Here is a 22,413-nt window from a genome sequence, read left to right on the forward strand (position 1 = left end):
AGGGACTCAGGACTTCAGCTCTCTGCCGATGGCCAGCCGGGGGGGTCTCTTGCTGGCTGGAAGATGAGCTCACCAGCCCACTCCACCTACCCTGCTCAATAGCTGGGGGAAGGAAAGAGCTTTTGGCAGACTGATGAGGGAGACAAGAGGTGTGTTAAAACAGTATGATGGCCCTTTATTTGGGGGTTTGGACTGAGGTCTCCTGCAAGCCTTTATTCAAAATATTGATGTACTCATTAATTTGTGGATCACAAGGCCTTGATACGAGGAGATTCATTTAAAAAATTCAGGCATGCTGGGAGAATTGCTTCCTTGCCATGTGTTAGCGAGTCTGCCCATGAACTGCCAGCAATTACTAAGCTTCCACTCTGTATTCAAAGCTCTATACAATGGAGTTTATTATTTTTAAGCTTTTCAGACATCAATGTAGCGAACTTAAGAGAGCTATTCGGAAGATTAAGATACAAACACCATCATATTATTCAATTAGCTCCAACACTGAACACTTATTTCTGTAAGGAGTCACAGCTAATACTACATTTTGAACTGCCAACAGAGACAAATACTTACAGCTTTAAGTCACATTAGAGTATGGTCTTGTAAACCAAATTTAGGAAATAAGAACAAGGAAACTACTATCATTACACAAATACTGCCCAATTACCACCAAGCCATACCGAACGTGTCTTCAGGTCTCGGCCATAAGCTTCAAAAATACACCCGTAGAAATTACAACCCAATGAAATCCCTGCTTTCTGTGCATACAGCCAGGTGTGAAGTTACTAGTACAGCTCCAACAGCTGTATTAGATGAGTTTTCTAAGTATTTTATAGGTTCATAGAAGTGCAAAGAGGCTTGCTAACACCTCACCGCCCCAGCTCATTGCCTGCTTAGGACAGACCCGCAGAGGAGAGCGGCAGCTCTGGGTTTTGACAGCAATGTGCCAATCCCAAGGGCTCCTGCCACGCGTGTTTGGGTCTTGCTCCCATGTTCTCGGCCCACGTGGTAGAAACCCCTGTCCTGTCCACGCAAGTGGGTGCTGGCTCACCTTGAAAGAATGACACCACTTGCTTTTCCAAAGAGCTCTTCGCAGCCCCCTTTGCAGAATTAAGGCCTTTGCTGAGACGCATTGCTGGCTCATCTCCCCATTGTCCTATTTTGGGGCCTTTGTGGATGCCATAGAAACATATAACAACTCAAGCTGGGAGGGACCACTGGAGGACATCTGGGCCAACGCCCCCACTCCCAGCAAAGAGTTTCCATCAGTTCTTCACCAGACAGTCAAAGCTGCCTATCAGTACCAAGCTCCTGCTTCCTATAACCTTCTGCTGCATGGGTACAGAACAGCTTTCTGGCCACTTGTGTGATCTACAGAGACGATTGAGTAATACTTCTTTCAAAAATCCAGATTAATTGCTCAAAAAAGAGGAAGAAGAAAAAAACCCAAGCCATAAATGTAGACAGATCCCAGGACTTTCTGGCCCTTCCTGTGACAACAGCAGATAGAATTTACTAATAGCTGCTTTATTTGCCCAAATCAGACATGCAGAAAGGTGACATAAAGCGTAGTGATGGGAGAAAACAGGGAAAGGATTTGTGCCTGTTTTCTATCATGACGCTCCTTAAAGGAGAGCCAACTGTTGCATTTTGCCCTCTTGAAATCATTCCGTCCTTTGCAAACAATTGTGTGAGTTGGATGAGACTGGGTGGAAGACTAGCAGGATAGGAACAAGATCCTTCCATAGGAATAAGGGAATAACCAAGGAATGAAATGAAATAAGATTCAATTAAAAAAAAATATCATTTTGCCTATTTGAAGGCTCTCATTTCATTAGAGCTGATTTCAATTTAAACCTTTGGAGAAAAGCTGTCTTTCAGGAATATGTAATTTGCCAGCCCTTCAACTGAACATGGAAAAGTTCTCCTTGCGAAGTATACCATGGATAACAGAAATAGTCCTCATTTACACCAACAAAAGCATCACGGCCTTTGTTATAACCTCAGAGAAACAGAGATCAAGACTTCCTCCTCCTTTTTCAGAAAGGAATGAAGGGTGGTCTCATTACACCAGTCTAAAACATTCATCATCATCATTAGGGTGAATGGCACAGTATACATTATTAACCCTGTTTAACACAACTAAGAAAACAGCAGGATAAACTAAACTGCAGGAGGAGTCAGTGCAGGGGATGATAATGTAAAAATAATGTTTTATACTGTGTCAGCAGGCAGTCTGCAAATACAGGAATGGGGATGACCGGCTGGCTCAGGGGCTTGGTGATGGCATGACGGAGCCTTTCATTTCTAGGGCAGCAGTCCAGATCATAGTCATGTTAGCAGAACATGGTCCTCCAGGCACCTGCTTTCTTCCTTGGGCTGGGAGAGAACAGGCTTGGAAGCGTCTTAATGATAATGCACCAAAATGAAAGCACGTCACGCTGGATAAAGCTCAGGACAGCAGGAACTCCTGCCGTACACAAGTCCATAATCACCTGCCTGCAAAGGGTGAAGCAAATAGAGGTCTACATTGTCAGGGGAGCAAGGGGAAGACGTGTTCATGGTCTGCAGGACTTGTCCCCAGTCAAGTCGGAAGCAGACAAGGTAGCTTCGCAGTGAAACCCCACAAGAGTAATGCTCTTAAGATCAATCACACAAATCCTTGCGTCAAGCTGCTTACCCAAGCGGATGGGATCAGGCAGAGCAGCCCAACGACAGGGTTTGTTAAGTGAACCCTCCCTGGATTAATGCTGTAAAACTGTATGTACCTTCCAGTGACAGCTGGGAAAGTGTTTTGCGGCACTGTCCAAAACACTGAAGAGCTATACTGCCACTTTTTTTGAGGTTCTTCTAGACCATCTGCTTTCATATCAAAAGGACTCGGCAATCGCTAGGGGCAGCACTCAAAATTCAGGGCCAGCTGCTCCTATCCATACCCTTCATCCTCTCTCCCCTTCTAAAAGCAGGCACAAGTCTCATCACCACCTGGCAAGTGCTGGTGAGTGGTGAAAAGCCGCTAGCGAAGAAGATACCATCACCTTTTATGTTACACAAGTTGCCATCTTGGGCAAGGTCCCAGGGGACTGCAGCTCCCTGCCAGCCAAGCCTTGCTCATAGGAGGCTATTCAGGTTACAGCGAGCAACACACCACTTACTGTCCCCCAGAGCATACAGATGTTCTGAAACCATTCACGGGATCATCTATGTTATGAAATTGCTGCTAGCCTCTTCATTGCCTGGCACCTTCTCCTCATCCTTCCCTTCCTCTGCCAGTAGTTATTTCTATGGCATTTTAGCTTCTCCCCAAGGGATGCTTGCTGAGCCTCTCCCCAGAGCATCTCTTTTTAGGATCCTCCATGAGACAACTCCGAAGACTCTCAAAAGTCACACATCCACGTGAACTTCCATACACACACACACACCCCAGTACGGAGCTCACCCTCCCCAGTGCACAAAGCGGCTTGAATGATTACAAGACCCACAACTTGGGGAAAAGTCTACAGCCTTAAACGTGTGTTGTCCCAGCATGAGGATCACACAAACCACACAAGGGTAAAAGAAGAAGGTTAGACGGGATAAGTGCCTGAAGATACCACATCGCCTATATTGACAATTTGATTTCTTCCCTTTTCACTAGTGCCAGGCTTGCTGTTCCAAGACACAGTTTTACTGCAGGAGGGTTCCCAGCTACAGGCAGAGTCTGAGGGAAGAGCTGGCAGACCTACCTGTAGTCTGAGATTTACAACCCCCTGGTCTCAAAGCAGGCCCAACCTGTTATCCTGCCCTGGAGAGCACACACTGCCAGCTGCCCAGCCTTGCAGCATCCCACCCAGCACATCATTAAGTAACTCAAGATACCTTGAAGAGGAAAGGGCTTGGGGTTTGGGTTTTTGGGAAGGGCAGAACAGAGATGAAAGCAAAGCTTCTGTCTAAAAGAGACAGATTTTCCCAACTGCTGGGCCATGCCTCTTGCACATGTGATAAAAATTTCATATGACAGATATTCACACCAAAGATGAAAGAGCTGGCCCCAAGTTACACTCTGCTGCGAAGTTGCTTTCGTGTGCTTCTCAACAGCCTGCAGAAGCCATTGAACCCAACTATATGACCAGAGGCAAATATAGATATCTGTCTTTTCATTATTTCTGGAGAGTTAGATATTCCCCAGAAGCATTTTCACCCACCCCCAAACACCACAAGGCTTGATTTTCTGCCACGTCTCAAAGATGCTCGTTTCCATCTACTCAACCACTGCCTTCCACACCGGCTGGAGTTCGGTTGCTGACATGAGGCAGGGGTCTCAGGCCAGCAGCTCTCCTGGATCCACCACTGGACCCTCAGGCTCTTGCAGAGGGAAGAGGGGCTGCACGCCATCAGGACAAAGGAGGTTCAGCATCACTCCTTCTGCAGCTCTGCTGCACCTGAAATGCAGGCAGCTGGAGGCAGCTCCTGCCAGCGCCCGGATGCGGCTGTCACATGGAGGCTTCCCCTGGGCTTATCCCATGGGAATGGCAAGGGGTGTTCCTGGCACAGCGCAGGAGCAGGCGGTTTTAGCACATTTCTGGGATGCTGGAAAGCCTCTCTTGACGTTTAGGAGGTGCTAAAAGGGGTGGCCAGCACTGTTACCCCCCGCTGGAAAGGAGGAAAGCGAAGCAGGGAGAGATGAAACAACCTGCCCGAGGTACAATACATCCACACACTGCAGTGGGGAGCAGCGCCATGCACCAGCATCTTTATTCACAAAGCAATTACCTCTCCCTAGCATCCACCTGGGTTTAAAGCAGAAAGGCAGCACAGGAGCAAATGCAGAAGAATACGTTAAAGGAAAACTTCATGCCAAGGCCAAAGGAGCACCAGAAACCTGCTCTACCCAAACCGGCCATCAATTTAAAACTAAAGGAAGAACTGAAAGCAATGCTAAAGAAGGCTTCTCAGCTCAAGGAGCAACCACCTTGCTAGTGCACATCTGCAGTTATGCAGGGAGCCCTAGGATCTCACAAAGCACACTCTCTAGGCACCTATAAAACCATTTAAATGGATCATCCTGTTCTGTTTTCTCCAGGAAAACAGAAGAAAGGCCCATGAGATGGTTATGCTTTCCACTCCATCCAGGTTCTTCACACACTGGCTATGGAAAAGGGTACAGACTGCCTTCCCACTGCCACAGCTCCTGGCTGGAAGGGAAATGCTGTCACCGGCATGTTACAGAAAGGGAAATGAGGCACAAAGCAATTTTAAATAACTCGCCCAAGGTCACAGGAAGCTTATAGCAAAGCAAGTAATTGAACCCTGGACTTGTGAGTCCCCAGTCTAGTTATTTATCAGAGATCATCCTTTTAATGGGTCACCTGTAGTCAGAAACCCTCCCAGTTTGCATAAAAAAGCACTGCCAAGAGGTTATGCTGAATTATATTGGCACAGAGATTTATTACGAGTTTCTCTTCCAGCCCAACATGCTCAAAGGGTTGTTCTGGAAATAAAATAAAATAAAACTTGCACCATGTTTGGTGTGCTGGAACAGACAACTCCCCTGCAGACAGCTGAACCACCAAAGTGCTTGTAAGGCTCCAGATCAATCTGGGAGATAAGGAGGCATTTTTCCTCTGCAGTTAATGGCGTTGTTTTGAAGGGCAGCCTCCTGTGAGTAAGCGCTTGCCAGTTCCTGAGTTTCATCTTGGATTTGCATCTTCATTCACAAATATCTCTAGATGAAACAATATATTGCAGCCTTAGCACTGAGCCAAACATGAAAAAGCCTTTCTCTTTGCACAACACCTCTCGAACCTGGGGTGCCATCGGTTTGTGTTGCTACAAAAACAACCGAATGCACTTCTCCCATGCTTTCATGGGCCACGGGCACGGTTCTTTGACTTCCTAGAGAAAACTGGCCTACAGCATCTCTCAGCATACCCCAGTCCCTTCACAGAAACTAGAAACGGCCTTTGCTGGAGCCTTCCCTACTCTCAGGGTACCCTCACCAGGCAGGGCCGGTTGAAGGCATCTCAGTGGCACCCAGGCTGGCTGCTCCTATGAGTCTGCAGCATGGGGAGAGCTGCTGTTGGAGCCCCAGCAGTACCACCTCCCCACGTACCCCAGTGCCACCTTGGGGGGCAGCTTCCCTCGCTCACAGAGCCCAGAGGAACAGCAGAGCCCAGGCTGCAGCTCTGCTCCATGCCCCAAACCCCTCTGACCTCCAGCATGGGGAGAAGCCCACACACATGCAAAGGGGAACAGGCATCCCCAAATCATTCTGATAAACAGATGCAATTTTTAATACAACAGACAATTAAACCACATCCATGGATATCTACAGCACTCAGATAATTCTCAGTTGATGACAAACAGTGAAAGTGTTGGGCAATAGGTTTGGAAAGGGCCATGCAGGATGGAATTTGCCTTTCACGCAATACAATGCAGGCCGCACAGAGGGGCAGTCAAACAGTTAGTCCAGGTTTAGCCAAGAAGTTTATGCAGTGTTTAAGCATCCAGGGGCCTCATCTTTCTGTGTACAAGCAATTTAATTTGTCAAACTGGTATTGTATACATGACCTGAGCAGATAGGTCAATAAGAAATAAGAGTAGGAAGGGAGGGATGGGGATGCAAGGGCATCAGGAAAACAGCATCTGAGCTGTGACTTGGGAAAACTTTACAGTTACATGTACTGACTGGGTAAGATACAAAAATGAAAACAGAGGTAGACCACTGCTCAGGGCTACAGCCACTTGCTTGGGGAACGATGAGCATTATTTGGTGCTAACCCCCAACCATCACCTTCATAGGGAGCACCAAACTCCATCGGCTCAACAGGAAGAGAGAAGAAAAAGAAAAAAAAGAGAGAACTTTGCCTCCACTAAGACTGTGTTACAGAAAAAAAAAGCCAAGCGCTACCAAATTAAAGGGATAGAGGTCAATTCTGCTTTGCAAAGCATTTGAGTGGGGAATTCTTTACTTTGCATTCCACTGCAGATCTGCAGGTGAACGTTTGCTCGCAAGAAAAATTTCTCTCTTGGTGTGGGGAAATTAAATATATCTTTTCTCCATCTCTTCTTTACTGGCAGAGCAGAGGCAGCTGTTCGGTAGAATAGCTGATCACAGTCATATGAGCATGATAACCCTGCCCCTTTTTTGCTTTAAGGCTACTCACCAGAAGACCTTGCTGTCACTCCACAACACCTGACCATAAACCCTAGTAAGGAGCATGTTCAATGCTGTAGCTGGGACCAGAGATTTCATGCAGAGCACCCGGTTTTGTGAAAGCACCACACGCTTTGCACGCCATGGGTCCTGTCATCAGTACAACCACGCCGTCTGACTGCCATGAACCCCTCAGCCCTCTGCAAGAACCAGTTCAGCAGAAGCACCTCCAGTAGGTTATTAGCAACAAGAACCAACTAGCAGCCGTGGGCCTCCAGATCCATCTGCCCTAAACACAGGGCCGAAGAGACACAACATCAACTATGTCAAAAATTTGCTTGCTTTGAAATCCTACTGCTGCTTATTTACGTTATAGGAGTACCCAGAGGCCTCAGCCAAGCCAACATCTGCCCTACGAAGCTCGGGCTGGAGAAGTGCATTTGCACATGTAATGGCCACCTCCATGTAGAGGACCCGCCCTGTGGCCAGTCACAAGCAGCTCATAGTGTTAGAGTAGAAATAAATAACAGCCAGATTTTGAGGAGACGAGGTGCAGCAGCAGGGCAGGCAGGCTATAGGAGAGCTCCCACAGAAGTGCTGGGAGCCAAGCCACCGGCTGGACATCGTGGATCACTGGGGCTCTTCTACTGCTCCCATAGCAGAGCTAAGCTCTGCCTCCCAGCAGCCAAAACACCCTGGTGAAAATGCTGTGCACGCAGCAGGACCGCACTCTACAAACCCCCACAAGGATATAGAAAAGGTTGTTAACCTAAACAGACAGGTCTGAGATTGATTCGTAGGAAGGATGAAATCAGGAGGTAAAAATAACACTTCCAACACACCACTGACACACGGAGCCCTTAATCCAATGGACTATTTACATGCCAAGAGCATTCCTCGCTGCTCTTACCTTCATCTGTAAGGTCTGAGACAACGACTGCTTTGGAGGAGCCTGTTTGAAGGCAACAGGCAGCCCAGGGAGCAGCTGAGCATGAGAACTGGGATTTGCAGGAGGAAGAGTTAAATAATTGAAGGGACAACTAAGCACAGCTCACTAGATTTTGCTCTACAATCCAAGAGCTGAAAGTTGAAAACTCAAATAATTTCCTCCTTGAATGCATTAAATTCCAGTTTTCCTATTTCAAAGTCTTCTACTTGCTTCAGCATCCAGATATGCACTTCCCAAATGCACTGCTAGGAATAGGGTGTTGTAAACAAAGTTTTACAAAAAAGGAAGGTTAACACACAACATATTTTTCCCATTACTTCAATACATCCTGCAAGCTCTGCAAGCTTGGTAAAGAAAGAGTCTATTTAAAAATCTAGGGTGGGGAAGAATTAGCTCACCAAAACCATAAACAGATTTGCTTTGCACTTTCAGTCCAAGAGAAAAACAAGACAGGCTATGTGCATATTGATGCACACAATAGCACAATCATTTAAAGAAAAAAAAAAAGAAGAATTTGGAGGGAGAGGACACCAGAAGAGTGTGGAGGCAAGGAGTGGACAGAAAGGGGCCAAGTCCTACAGCAGAAATCCTGAGTTTGGTTCTTAAAGCTCCCTAAGAAGGTATTGGAAAGCCTCCATGCACCAGCACAGGACCGCGAGCACACAGGGAGGATGACACATGGTGCTACAGTGCCGTGATCCATCTCTGGGTGCAAGCCCTTGGGTAATAAATGACATTGTTTTCTGCAGATGTAACACAAAGGAATCTTTCCCACTTACCCAGTGACCTTCACACCAAGCATCCAAATACATTATTACTATCTTTCAGTGGCAAATACCAAGGGATATAAAATTTAATTCCCTTCTCTCTACTCTCCCTCCAAAGAAGCCCCAACTCTGTTTACCAAGTCAGAGTGAAGCTACAAAAGCTTTACCCTCTTCCTCCTGCCAAATTCTCCATTTATAATGGCAAGACAACCCAGAGAGCAACAACGTTCGCTGTGTTTGCAAGATTACTGCCATAAAGTATCTGAGGACCCACCTAGTGTGTAATGAATGAAGGCAGCTTCAAGGAGGACAGCTCTCAGAAGGCTGAGGGTCAGCGTGGATCCCAGCACAACACATGCTACAGCAGGGTCTGTTAGTTTATTCTTACCAGTTTAACAGACTAGATTTAGCCTGCAAAACTGGAATTGTGTCAGGAAAGCTACAGCAAACGTCAGTCCAGGTGCTGTACTCCCAATGCTGATTATTTAATAAAGTCTAGAAACAAGCAGTCTGCAGCCATGGCACAAGCTGGGTAGAAATTACTCTAGGGTTTCAAAATTCCCGTATCCATCAGGACACTGTCATTTATCACACAGCCATGAATTGGGTGAATGAATTCCCTGCTAGTCTGCTCACTAAGGCTTAACCATAGAGCTTCATTTCTTACAAATAAAATGGCTTTGCTCTGGTATGAGACCAAATTTCTTCTTCAAAAATCTGGAATGGCGTAATGGAAAACTAGAGTGTTATTTACAAGCACACTTCTTCCATCCACAGAAGCCAAGGGGAAAATACATCGCTCTCCTGACCCTTCGTCCACAAGACGGGACAGATGAACATTTATTAAGTTATATGGATTCTTAGGGCTGTAGGAAAAAAAAAAAAAAAAAAAAATCAGTAGTCTAGCATAAAGACAGAGGAGCACCAGCCAGGAGAAAAGTACAAAAAGCACAGGACATCTGACTCTGTCCTGTCCAAGGCGCGATGTTCAGGAGCAAAAAAAATTGCCCCCTTCTCAGAGAGTCCTGGGAGCATAACCCAAGACCCGTACTGACCATGGAGCAGAGCAGGACTCAAAGGTTAACGGAGCAAACCATTGTACGATCACTTATTTCAGCTCTCAGGCTAGAAAAGCCTTCATAGGAGAATCCTGCAATACACTGAAACATGCCAAATTTCTCTGCCCAAGCTACACAAGACAGAAATGTGCATGGTGCGCATTGTACATGGAGCCCGAGGTAGCAGCCGCGACCTACCTGCACGAGGGACCACGTCCTCAGCCTGTCATTCTCCAGTTCCTCCTCTGCGCTCGTGCGCATCTTTAAAGTGCCTGCAGTCGCTTCAGCTGCACTGGGATTCAGGGCTGGAACAGAAGATGTTACACCAAAAATTACTCCTGCACCTCCGAAGGAGAAGGCGACCCTTAGTTAGTAAAGGCCAAAAGTAAAAATAAAATACTGATCAGTTTAGGGTGTCTTCCAGCTCATGCTATCTGCCCTGCCATGCTTCCACAGTACAGCATCACTGAAGCATCCCAAAACACTCATCTTTGATTCCCCGCCCCCCCCTCGATTAGCAAAGACATCATTTATCAGAAGTTAACCAAGTTCGCTGAATTAATCACCAAGCGCTCAGCTGTGCTGCTCTCAACCCAGTAAATGTAAAAACCTCCCAGCTGCAGCATGCTGGAAACCAGGGATGCTGCTTCCCAGCTCTCAGCCACTACTCATGGGCTCAGTTCATTAACAGGACTGGAAATGGCGATGGCCGAGAACATATTTAAAGAAGCAATCACAGCACCCTGACCAACACCACTGCAGCCTGCAGCTATATATAACCTCCAGCTTTGCTTGTAGCTGTGGGCTTCCTCTCTCCCCTCCATTTTCCTCCGCTGCTGTCCAGTCCCTGTTCCCTCATCCCTGGAGAAGCAGCAGAGCCAGCCCGATGTATTTCATAATTTCTAAACTTAACTGTCTAAAGGGATAACCAGCCAAGTGGATTTCTGGGATTAAGTTCAGACCAGGGCAGAAAACAGCATACTGAAAAACAAAGAGTCACCCTGGAAAAAGGTGAGCCAGAGCTCATAATAAGGATGAAAAATAAGAAAATTATGTTGTGATTCCAGAGTAAAGGAAAATTTGCACTTGTGTGCTGCTCCTGCCCGAGCACAGCCAGCGACAGGTTCTCCTCCCCCAGCAACACGTCCTGAGTGTCTCTGTGCTTCAGCCAGCGCGTGTGCTCAGCCTAATGTCCCCTGCCAAAGCCCTGCTGATCTGCTTCTCAGTTTGGATCCTGCTGACCATACACTTTGCACACGACTGGTGAGTTTCTTTGATTAAAATAAATAAGTAAATAAGTGGCATGGAGAGATTTCACCAAATAACTAGCACAGATGCATTACAACTTGGGAAGGTGCTCCCCAACCCCACCCAAAATCCCCTAGACAAGAAGCTTCCACTCTGGCTGTAACCACACAGACCTAAACCCTAGCAGGAGTTAAAAAAGAAAAGAAAATTTAAAAAAAAAAAAATAGGTAAAGGAATTGGACAAGTGTTGAAGGACGTATAAAGGTTTTCCCTCGCTAAGCACTCGGGTGTCCTGACGCTCCCTGCTACAGAGCCATGCTTGGACAAAGCTTCCCCCAGACCCGTGGTGCTGGTTGCTGTATGTTATTTGCTGCATGTTATTTTCCTGACTTAATTCAAAGGAAACGCAAAGCGAGCACAAAACGGGGAAAATTCAGCCCCAAGTCTGGCTAATCACAGGAGTTCAGAGAACAAGAAAAAAATGCTTTAAATGCCTGCTAGATGCCACAGCTTTTTCTTTTTTCCTTGCTTTTCTTTTTTTCTCCCCTGAAATGAAGGGAAGGCTTATTCTGAACCAATTAGGTTTCAACACACTTGGAAAGATCCCAGTGTTGAATGCCGGGACCTTGACATAACAGGTGACAACCTTTTCTATGCCAGAAAAAGTTTAACATATAATAAGAAACAAATATCAGACTGCTGATGGAGTGGGTTTTTAGTCCAGTAATTTGTGTAAATGTCCTGTAACAACTTGCACAACACTAGTGTCTCCCAAATGAAGTGATAACATCACAGCCCCAGCTGCTTATCTGCCACTAGTCCTTCAATAACACTACCGCTCCTCTCCCTTTATTACACGAGCTCTCTCCTCTACAGTAGGTTTAATATCATTCACACACTCCTTTAGGGATTCAACATATGCCTAAGACTTTAACAAACAAGATTTTGTGATCCTTGGAGCACCTCAGTTAAGAAGAGTGACCTTGATCACAGCACTCTGAGCAGCTTGGCGCTTCCTGAAATTAAACATGGTTTAAATAGAAACTTAAGCTGAAGGCAGAGAAAAATCTGAGTTTCCCAAAACCTTGTTCTGAAATATGGAGCAAAAACCCTGCAAATTTGGCACCATGAGCCACTATTACCCTGGCAGCTCCTCCTTGAATTGCCTGAAGTTGCTGCTTCAAGTAAAATAATATAGGAGAGAGCTGGGGCAAGGGAGCAGGGGTTGGGCTTTCCTCCAAGCAGCACATGCAAACAGTTCAGCTGCTTATCCCTGAAACTGGAACAGCAACAAGGACGACCAAGGCATGCTTTTTTTCCTAACTTCTTTCAGATATTAAAATCCCAGCATCTGATAGCCATGATACACTCAGGTCTCTGTCTCGGGGACTGTCTGCCAGAGCCACTCATGATCATTACCATCCCACTGACATCCTTTCCAAGTCTTAAGGTTTCCTCAGGCTTGACTGAGCAACTCAAAACCTGCAAACAGTTCACGAATGGAGAGTATGTTCCCCAAATATCAGACTCGACACAGAGAATACATCATCCTCATATACCTGGGGATAAAACCATAACGCCTGAACCAGCTGGGACAGTGGGCTCATGAAAAGGGAGGGAGAAACACCAGCCTCCTAGCAGCATCCCTGTGCAGGGATCCACTGAGGGTCTGTACATTTAAAAGTCAAAACCCTTGCAAAGCCTCAAGAATAGAGATTGTTCTGTTTTCCTTTCACCTGGCAACCCCATCTCAGATTTATTTATTTTTTTAACAGCTGTTAGCTCTCTTTTTGCTCTCTTTTGGGGTTTGTTTCTTTTTTGATGCAGCTGGAAAGGGAACAAGGCTGCCCCAGAACAAAGCCTCCTTGCAGAGCAAAGCCTGGTTCAACCTGATACTCGCACAAGCAGACAAGGCAGCCCCAAGCCCGGCTCTCGGCACACTGCCCTGCCGGAGGTCGGGCTGAGGAAGAGCAAAACGATACAGAAAAAGATGAAAACAATGCCCCTGCCTGCCAGTCCCCAAAGGGGACTCTTTGGGGTATGTTTCTTCACGTTATCTTGCTGTTCCCAGGACTGGGAAACAGGCACTTTGCAAGACTCCAGCTTTGGCAGAGATGGGCACCTGCCTGTGGTCCATGGGGCCTTCTGCCCCAAAAGCCAAGAACATGGCAAGATTTCCTTACCATGCTGCTCCACATCCTAACATCCCTAACAAAACAAGTCTTTTGGTTCCCTTCAATGAGCATTGCAGTCCAGTTTACAACAGTTATGATTTAGCAGCTCTCACAGATTGTCTTGAAGTTGATTAAAGATGGTTGTTAGATCTAGCAAGGAGCAAAAAGCTCATTTATAACTTGAGACCCGAGTTGATTTGTGTGGATCTAACAAAAAAACAGTGATGTGCAGTAATGCACAGTTACAGCCAAGGAAGAACTAACTCTCTTACCCAGCCTGAGATTTTGCACCCTGTTTGCAAATCAATAGCACAGATCTGCTCCCCGCTCTTGACTATAAAATGGTTGCTCCCTACAGAAAAAAAGGGAAAGTGGCATCAGACTGGCATCTTTGATAAGACCATTGGAGGAAAAAGTGTGCAGAGGATGTTGCAGAACACTGTCCTGACCTGCAAAGGATGCGCATGGAGGAAACACTTCTCAGCCACGTGGGACCTGAGACAGGCCAGCAGAGACTGTCCGGTCCTGCGGGCTCCACTGCGTGTGGGACACTGTTTCAAAAAGGTTCCCATTCCCAAAGTACAATTAAAGGACTCACAAGTTACCATTTAGGATCTCTAAAGTGGCTGTTTCTATTTCTCCAGTATTTACACAGTGCTGGTAACTTGCCTTTACTGATACTTCTTTAAAGAGAAATAGCTGTACTAACGGCAACATCACTCACACCCCCTCTGTCTCTTCCAGCTCAAGTGAACCAGTGTCCTGGAAAGGCTGTATCATTGAGAGAGGCAAGTCATACAATTTAATGTCCATAACATTCAATTTTAGAATCAAAGAGCATAAAATATTTCTAGCCAACATCTGCTTTTGTAGAGAGGCATGCAACTTATGTTATCTTTAGTTGCCTCAATCTTTTTAAGTGCCTGAAAATTTAAGCCCCAGAACATCATTTGTCATCTCTTGCTTATTTTAGACTGAAAACAGCCCTTTCTAGCCTCACCTCTCCAAGCCAGCACTGTAGGAAGGGAGCACAGGAAAGCATCGAGACAACTCCCACTTGTAGGAGAATAAACTGCACCTTTCATTGTGCAAGAATGACCATCAAGAAGTATCAGAAAGATATTTCCAAGCCATTTTCATCTTCCAACAACTGATGCTCCACAAGCTCTTCAGACCATTGAATTCAGTTGTTACTTTTAGGGAAAGTATTGCCCAATATTTAATCTGAATTTTTTTCTCTACCATTTTAGGACCATGATCTCTTGCCCTATCCACTGTGAATGCAGAAAGCAAATGCCACCTTCCCTTTTAGGCACCTGAAGATATATTTCCTCCCTCCCCCTTCTCTTCTCTAGAGCCAAACAACTCAGGTTTGTTCAGACCAGTGGTTTCTAGACCTCCAGTCCATCTTGTTACAACTCCCTGGACCTCCTCCAGCTGACCTCGTCTCTCCTGCTAGAACCAGAAGAGGACACCTTCCCCCAGCCTTCTGCACTACACACCTATCTATTCAGGGATGTTTATTCCTAGCTAAGGAGAGATGAGTTTTATGCCCAATCTTCAAGAATTTACAAGCAGATAGAGACATAGTCCAATTCACGTCTATCTTAGTCATTTTTTCCATCGCAGAGAGAAGGAATTATGGAATATTCTTGTTAAGCTAAAAATTCCTATTGCAGAGTTTTAAAAATTTTAAATCCTATTCAGGTTGGATTTTTTAAAAAAGAGATATACGCAGCATTGAGCATTAAAGCTCGGCAAACGATAGTCAGCTTCTCGCTCCAAGAAAAGGAAACAACAGAGCAGACTCCCACTCCTTTTCATTTCACTGCCCACAAGGATGCTCTGACGACCACAGCAGACACAAATACCTAAATTTTACTATCTTTTATTTGAGAGCAGAAATCACCACTTTGTTACATGTTTTATATGAGGCCTAATGGGGCCTTGATCATCTGTGTGATTATCCAGTTTGGCTGAAACAGAAGAGCTCTGGTTTCCCTCTCGTCCAAAAATCTCAAGCCTACAGCATCCCGCAGGACGTGGGAAGCTGAGGTTCCGTTCCTGCACTGCCTGGAGGGTTTTGCATCGTTAGCTCCAGCTCCTGCTGTGAGCTGGGATATTCTGGGATGGGGAACTCTGCCAGCCCCCTGGGATCTGCCTTCCATGCTGAATAACATATCTGAACAGTCAATACGTTCAATAACTTATCTGAACAGTTCCTCTGCCCTTATCTCCAGCCTCTTCCAGCTGCAATTACTGGTCCCGTTCACAAATGGTTTGTGGGAGCAAGGGGACAACAAAAGCAAAAGTAAGTTTTGTCCAAAAAAAATTCCCTTTGAACAAGAAGTCCTCCTAAGTATGCTGGGACAGGCAGCACTGCCGTTAACTCAGGATAAAAAAGCCTGGGAGCCAGCAGTGATGATTAATATGATGGACCTCATCGCTTTCAGCTTCTGCACGCAGCTTGGCTAAAGCCAAAGGATCCTATTTTTTTCTGGTGTGCAGACCTTGCAAATGCCACAGTTAGCAAAGAAAAACCACACTAACAGTTTTTACACTGTCCACAATATCTTTTTAAGGTGATTTGTCATTTAAACTGTCAGTTTGAAATCTAATCATTTTAAAAAATGAATAAAATATTATGTATTACATTCACAGGCTGCAACCACTGCCAAATTCCTCTGACAATTTTTACAGGATTATAATCACATTCCTCTTTTAATGTTTTATTGTCTTGCTTCTGTGCCAAAGAGATGGGAAAGAGAGTAAATGGCTACTTAAGAACAGTGTATGACAATCCAAACCAAAACTGAAAATGGAGCAAAGCGCCACGCTCCCCCTCCTCAGGGGGGGGGACACTCAGCAAGAGCATCCTTATGTGTTGGCTGTAACACAACAGCCAAAACACTTTTGGACACCAGTGTAATTTTAAAGCAGGTTTTCCCATGAAAAATCCTTTTTTTAAAGGAAAAGCATTTTTAATTGAGGCAAATGCATGGGAGGACAACTTTTATGTTTCTGCCTTTGAGAAATAGCCGGCTCTTGCAGAGACCAGAAACAGCTCAACTCAACACTGGGACACAAAGGGAAAGTCAGTGGGACCCAGAGCAGATACAAGAGCTGAGCACCCCATAGCCCCCTCCCAGAGGCTATACATTCTCCCTTACTACTATCTTTGCTTCTCAGAAACCCTACTGCCTTGTCTTCTCCCTAAACTTTCCTTCTATTTGAGGTGGAACAGATGAACGGACCCATCTTTGGTCTTCCCGGTTTGCTCTTCCCACTACGAACGAGCTCTGTCTGAGCAAACGGCTAGTTGGGTCCCGATCCCAGCTCCTGCAGAGACCTGGCTGGTGCTCAGTCGGGGAAGAACTACACAAAACAAGGATTTCAGCAGTTCTTAGTCAGAACCTAAATGTCTTCTTTTCCCCCAAAAAAATGCCTGGAGCACAACAGTGCTCGTTTGTACAAAGAGGACAAACAAAATTGTCTAGAAATGGAAGAAAACCTTATTTGCCCAAATTAATGGGCAAATTTTACAACGTGAACAGAAGAAAAGTGTTGGGCTTGTTGGTCCCCCGTCCCCCCCCCTCCCCGCAAGGCACTTTTTTTTTTTTGCAGGACAGTGTTCCTTTATAGAAGCATTCTTCTGAAAGCACTTCTCCCCTGAAGCTCCCCTTCCAACAGCTACTGTTACAAATCTGTGATAAAAGACGTATTCAGCAGGGTTTGGCACATAAATAACACCCAAACTGGCATTGCCAAAGCCTCGCAATTTTATCACGAGCTTCAAAATACTTGGCAAAAGAAAAGATGCTCTTGCAGGGAGCATCAGCTAGGAAAAGCTTCAGCTCTTGGTGTCATGAGAACCTCAGATTTCATCTGGAAGAAAAAGAAGAAAGCAAGCTAAGCGTCTAGATGTGATTCTGGAGGAAAACTCTCAAGCAGGAGCGCAAATGTGATGCAGATTTTCAAGGACTGATGGCCAAGCAGAAGGCACCTTTGATGGATTATCAGTTGGTTTGATACAGCTTCAGGAGTCTGCAGAATCTCACTGGTGACTTTGGAATATTTGGGCAGGGGGAACCATGCTGTGAACTTCAGCCCTGGAAGCACCATCAGAACAAATGCTTTGCAAACGGAGGGGAGAGCAGCTGTCCCCAGTGCCATTGTGCTCTTCGGCCAGTGCTCAACTACATGCACGGGAGCAGAGCCACAGAGATCCTGCATGGCTGGAAGCATGGACTTTGGAGCTCAGCTGAACAGGGACGCTTTGCTCACCTAGACAGGGTATGTGTCCATGATCTAGCCATTTAACCCTGCCAAAAAAAAGCAGGAGGTCTTGCTCTGCTCTTCCTCACCGCCCCCCCATCTCCCTACCTTTGCCCCTGCGATCTCTTCCTATCCCTTAGCACATGCCAGACTTCTCCAAGTGCTTCTGCACCAGCAGAAAGCCATTCGCTGTTATCCTTAACCTTCAGATCAGATCAGCTCTCACACAAACCTCTAATTCAAGTTTGCAAGGGAAATATAATGGAAGTAAGACCCCATGCTGCCTCAGCAGCATGGCAAGGCAGGTCCATCAAAGCCCGGGGGATGTGCAGGTCCTAATCCAAGTGCTTCTGCACCAGCAGAAAGCCATTCGCTGTTATCCTTAACCTTCAGATCAGATCAGCTCTCACACAAACCTCTAATTCAAGTTTTCAAGGGAAATATAATGGAAGTAAGACCCCATGCTGGCTCAGTAGCACGGCAAGGCAGGTCCATCAAAGCCCGGGGGATGCGCAGGTCCTAATGGAGAAGGACAAGCCCCAGTTGCACGGACAGAGAGTTTTGCTGTTTCTGTAGAAGAGAGGCTGAGTCCACAACACAACAAGTATGTAACACCTATAGGCTATCTTTGCAGGGACATATGCACACACACCCAACAGCAAACACAGCTCTTCTGTCCTGCTGCTCTTCCCATCCGTGCCAGACACAAACCACAGTCAAACCAGACCCAGCATCCACAGCGCAAGGGAAAAGAAACATCTCAGCAATGAATAGATTTCAGCTGGAATCTCCCAGGAGATGGTATTAAAATGAAGGGGGGAAGAAATAAATAAACGGAGGAGAAAAGAATCAACTTGCCAGTATCAGCCATGCCAACTTCTAAAACCGTGAGTCAAGCCCTGAATACTGCAGCACCAGCTCCCCAGGTCTGGGATACTGGGACATAACCAGGCTAACATGGGGTGGTGAAAGGAGGGCATCTCCTTACCCCTCTCCACCCAAGAATTCCTGTTTTCCAGCTTTTCTCCGTGACAGTGAAGCTCTAGAGGTCTTTTTTCTTTAAAAAGCTGTGAATTTCACTGAAGTCACTGGTTCTGAGTGCTAGGCTTTAATCCAAGCGTCAGACATCAGGAGATAGTGATGGGCTGCAGGAGCTGGCCTCCAGCCGAACCCTTTTCCAGCCAGCTCAGCTGGGGTCTGGATTTAGGAATTCACACTGATGCATTCAGGAAGTACTTCCCAAAATGCAGAGTTTAACCCCAAAATTGTATCATGCAGCAGCAAGCACAACGTTATGATACTCTATAAATACATCACTACATACCACACTTACCAGGTCCAGCTCTAAATCTGGTTCACCCATCAGTTGCAGAAAATATAAATATTCTCCCTGGTTTTCGGTGCAATATTCCCAAGCTGCTCCAGAGAACCTATGGAGTCACTAAGCTATAATTAGAGGTTTATTATAAAAGGTGTTTGGGATGCCTGTCAGCACTGAAGGACACTCTGTATTTAAGATACCCTTAACACGCATAGCGGCAGTGGGCCAGTTTTTGGGCTTTCATTTAAAAAAAAAAAAAGCTAACTTGTTTACTCACCTCAAGTGACTTTTCTTGGTGTCTGCTTTGCGAGAGTATTTTCAGCCTCTAACTTGATTAATGGTATTTTAAAAAGGCAAAATGCAAAAGCCATCAGTGAGGTGGTTTAAAAGATACATTTTTATCCGTAGCTCATAATGTGATTACCAGCTAAATCTTGCTTTTCACCAAAAAAAAAAAAAAAAAAAAAAAAATAAAATTAATCGGGGGCAGGACGTGCACATTCACTCATTCGTTATTGTAGGATTGTTGACACTAGCTTTTATTTTTAGAAAAACATGAAGTGTGGAGGGGAAATGAAACAATGCGATACTTCTTTGAGACCGTCTCTAACATTAGGAAAACATGCAAAGAAAATACCGTAGTGATCCGCTTGCATACCTTCCCACAGAGCGCCAGGCTTGAATTTATAAAATAATAAATACTGTTTCAAAGCACTTGGACTGGGCTGACTTTTTAAATTTTTTTTTAAATAACATCTGACAACATCACCGTATCCTGAGCCTTTGGGAGGGAGAGGACCCAAAAGCCACACACCAGGGGTGCTATGCTCGCTGGGATCTGGTCTCCCTCCTGGCTCCTGGCTGTCACACCATGGGGTGACCCTGGGCAGCTCACATTCCCCACGCCAAAAATAGGGGGGCACAGTGGATCACCAGCTTGATGCCAGAGTGAGCATTTCACATCGCAGGCACCTCCAATTGCCCCAATCCTGCCAACACCTTAATAAAAACGTGGTCCATTAAACACCGGGATTTCTCGCCTTTGCAGCACAGTGTGATATGCTCGTATGCAACACTTGTAGGGCCAGGGTTTCAGCCTATGTTCCCCTGCATTTCTAAATAAAATATTTTTAGGCCTACAAGCACCGAGCTATATCACAACTCTGCAAATGTTGCTAAAATTAAGTTTAAGCTGGAATGAAAAAGCATCTTTGAAGTGATGCTCTGGTTCAACACCTGGTAGCAGTGTCACCTGTGCTTTGCTGATGGAAAGTAAGTCCTGAGGGAGAGGTAGCCACAGCCAGGAGATGACTGGGGCTGCTCTAGGAGAGGAAAAACATCATTAGGAGGTAAAATCATCTCTGCTAATACTGAATGTGAATTCAGGTGCGTAATTACAGCAGCTGCCAGGTACAGCTCTGCAGAGGTGACTTTTTCTGGTGCTGTCTGGACACAACACCATGGAGGTATCAAGGCAGAGGGAGGATTTCTCCAACCACCCACCTTTGGGGCTGGGGCAGAACGGGCCAAAAAAAAGCAGCAGAGGAAGACAGGGCAGAAAACAGCTGCAGATCTGTGGTAAGAGGGTGCCCAGCTCCTGGATGCTCTGAAATCGCCCCTTCCCAAATGCTGATTTCCATCCATCCCTTCAAAGCACAACAAAATATCTGGCAGCTGCACGGATGCACGGTAATCACGGAAACAAATTTCACTACTAATGGCCTCCAGTGGACTTATTTTTGCATCCTGCAGCAAAGCACCACTGCAAGGGAATGTTTTCTTCTTCCAGTAGACTATTTACTGTCACACACCTACATAAAATTATGGATCTTTGACTTAAAATTTCTCTTTCCCTCCCCAAAAAGGCAACTGACATTGAGCTTCTCAGTTGCAAAATTAGCAGTATTTTGTATCCGCAACTCAGCTTCAAGAACCTCCCTCAACTCTTTTTTATAATCACATGGAGAATAGCTACAGCGCACATACCATTTTTCACTACATTGAGCTTGAGGAAAATTTAAGACTTCCTCCCCGCCCTGTCTTCTTTTTAATGGGAGATGTGATTATTGAAATTAATTCGGAAAATAGTCAGCATTCACCAATCAGCTCAGCAGTTTGGGTTTTCTTCATCTGCTGGTTACATGCTAATTATTGTACTGGTGGGATTATTTCCCATTCACATTTGGAATTTACAACACAGTAGGGAATTGATTAAATTAGAAGAAAATACCAAAAAATAAAGAAAGAAATCTAAGACATTTTAAATTCAACATCATTTTTTTTTAATTTTCTTCCAAGTCTCATGCCCACAAGGACCTGACAAACTCAACCCCAGCAGAACAGATGCAGTAGGCAGCGTTTCCAAGCATTAAAAAGCAGAGCAGCAATGACATCCCCAGAGCAGACACTTTGGGAAGGCAAAGCAAGCTTTCCGTGTTCATCAATATCTCTGTTGTTTGCAACATCCTCCGCTGCCTCACACCCACTGTACCCTTTTCCACGTGGCCGACATTTTTCACTAAGGAGGAAAACCTCCCCACGTGTGGGAAATAAGCCCCCATGTCCAAGCCCAGGACTCCAGCAATGCTGAAACGCCCGTGCTGAGGTAGGAACTGGGGTTTGCCTGAGCGGGGAGCAGAGGTGGCGATGGCAGACACATCCCATGATGGCCCCTGCCCCATCAGCAGATCCGATGGACTTGGGTGGCTTTGTCCTCCCCCCCAGAAGAGTGAGAGGGACAGAGCAACACCAGTCCACAACACCCACCAGCAAGGGCGGCTTTCTCCAGCTATAAGGTCTACCAGCTAAGCGTAGGTCCCTGACAGAGACCCTCTTTTGAAGGTACCTTGCAGAAAGATCCCTAATTTTGCTACGTGAATCTCAAATAATATTTACCACCTCATTTCACCTAGGCAAGCACGTATGCCAGTATTGTCAACAGCAGGGCTTTGAGCACACAAGGGACTTTGTGTTGGCCTTACAGCACTGTTTATTTGGTGGCTACCCCTAAAAGCAAGGGCTCCTTCTCATCCCCTTCCCCAGCTCCAACCGTTCTGTTGAAAACTACAAAAAACCCCACCCCCAACCAACAAAAACAACCCCAAAACCTACCCTCGGTGCCAGAGAAGATCCAAGTAAGAGTATGAAAGCCTTAAAGTTCCTTTAAACAACCCAGTCTCCTGCTCCCCACCCACTGCTGGGCAGCCACAAGCTGCCCTGAGGCCTCCTCAGAAGGTGACAAGAAAAACAAATGTCCTGCAGCCCACAGATCTGCGATGCTGAAGGGAATCAACACCACCCGGAAAACATGCAGGTGTCCCCCGAGCAGAAAATAAGGTTGAAAAATCACATCTGAAGAACAGGCCTGACGAAGCAGCGGCACGGACCAGCAGCCAGCCCAGGCAGGCTACCAGGGTCGCTCACGGTGTGGTTTATTTGGCCGCCATCAGAGGCGCCCCCAGAGCCCCCAGCTCAGCCCAAGTGACGCCC

The 22,413-nt window shown here is 46.0% G+C and overlaps 1 protein-coding gene across 3 annotated transcripts in view; it reads right to left on the minus strand.

Moving 5' to 3' along the window:
* Positions 1-22,413, minus strand: part of ZHX3 (zinc fingers and homeoboxes 3) — a 47,093-nt gene that overhangs the window by 17,537 nt on the left and 7,143 nt on the right. For all 3 annotated transcript variants that reach the window (XR_007508082.1, XM_049816571.1, XM_049816573.1), the window contains exon 2: positions 10,105-10,211. The gene's annotated coding sequence lies outside the window, so the exon portion shown is untranslated. The remainder of the gene's footprint in view (positions 1-10,104; positions 10,212-22,413) is intronic.

This window comes from Accipiter gentilis, chromosome 14 (assembly GCF_929443795.1).
Source record: "Accipiter gentilis chromosome 14, bAccGen1.1, whole genome shotgun sequence".
NCBI lineage: Eukaryota > Metazoa > Chordata > Aves > Accipitriformes > Accipitridae > Astur > Astur gentilis.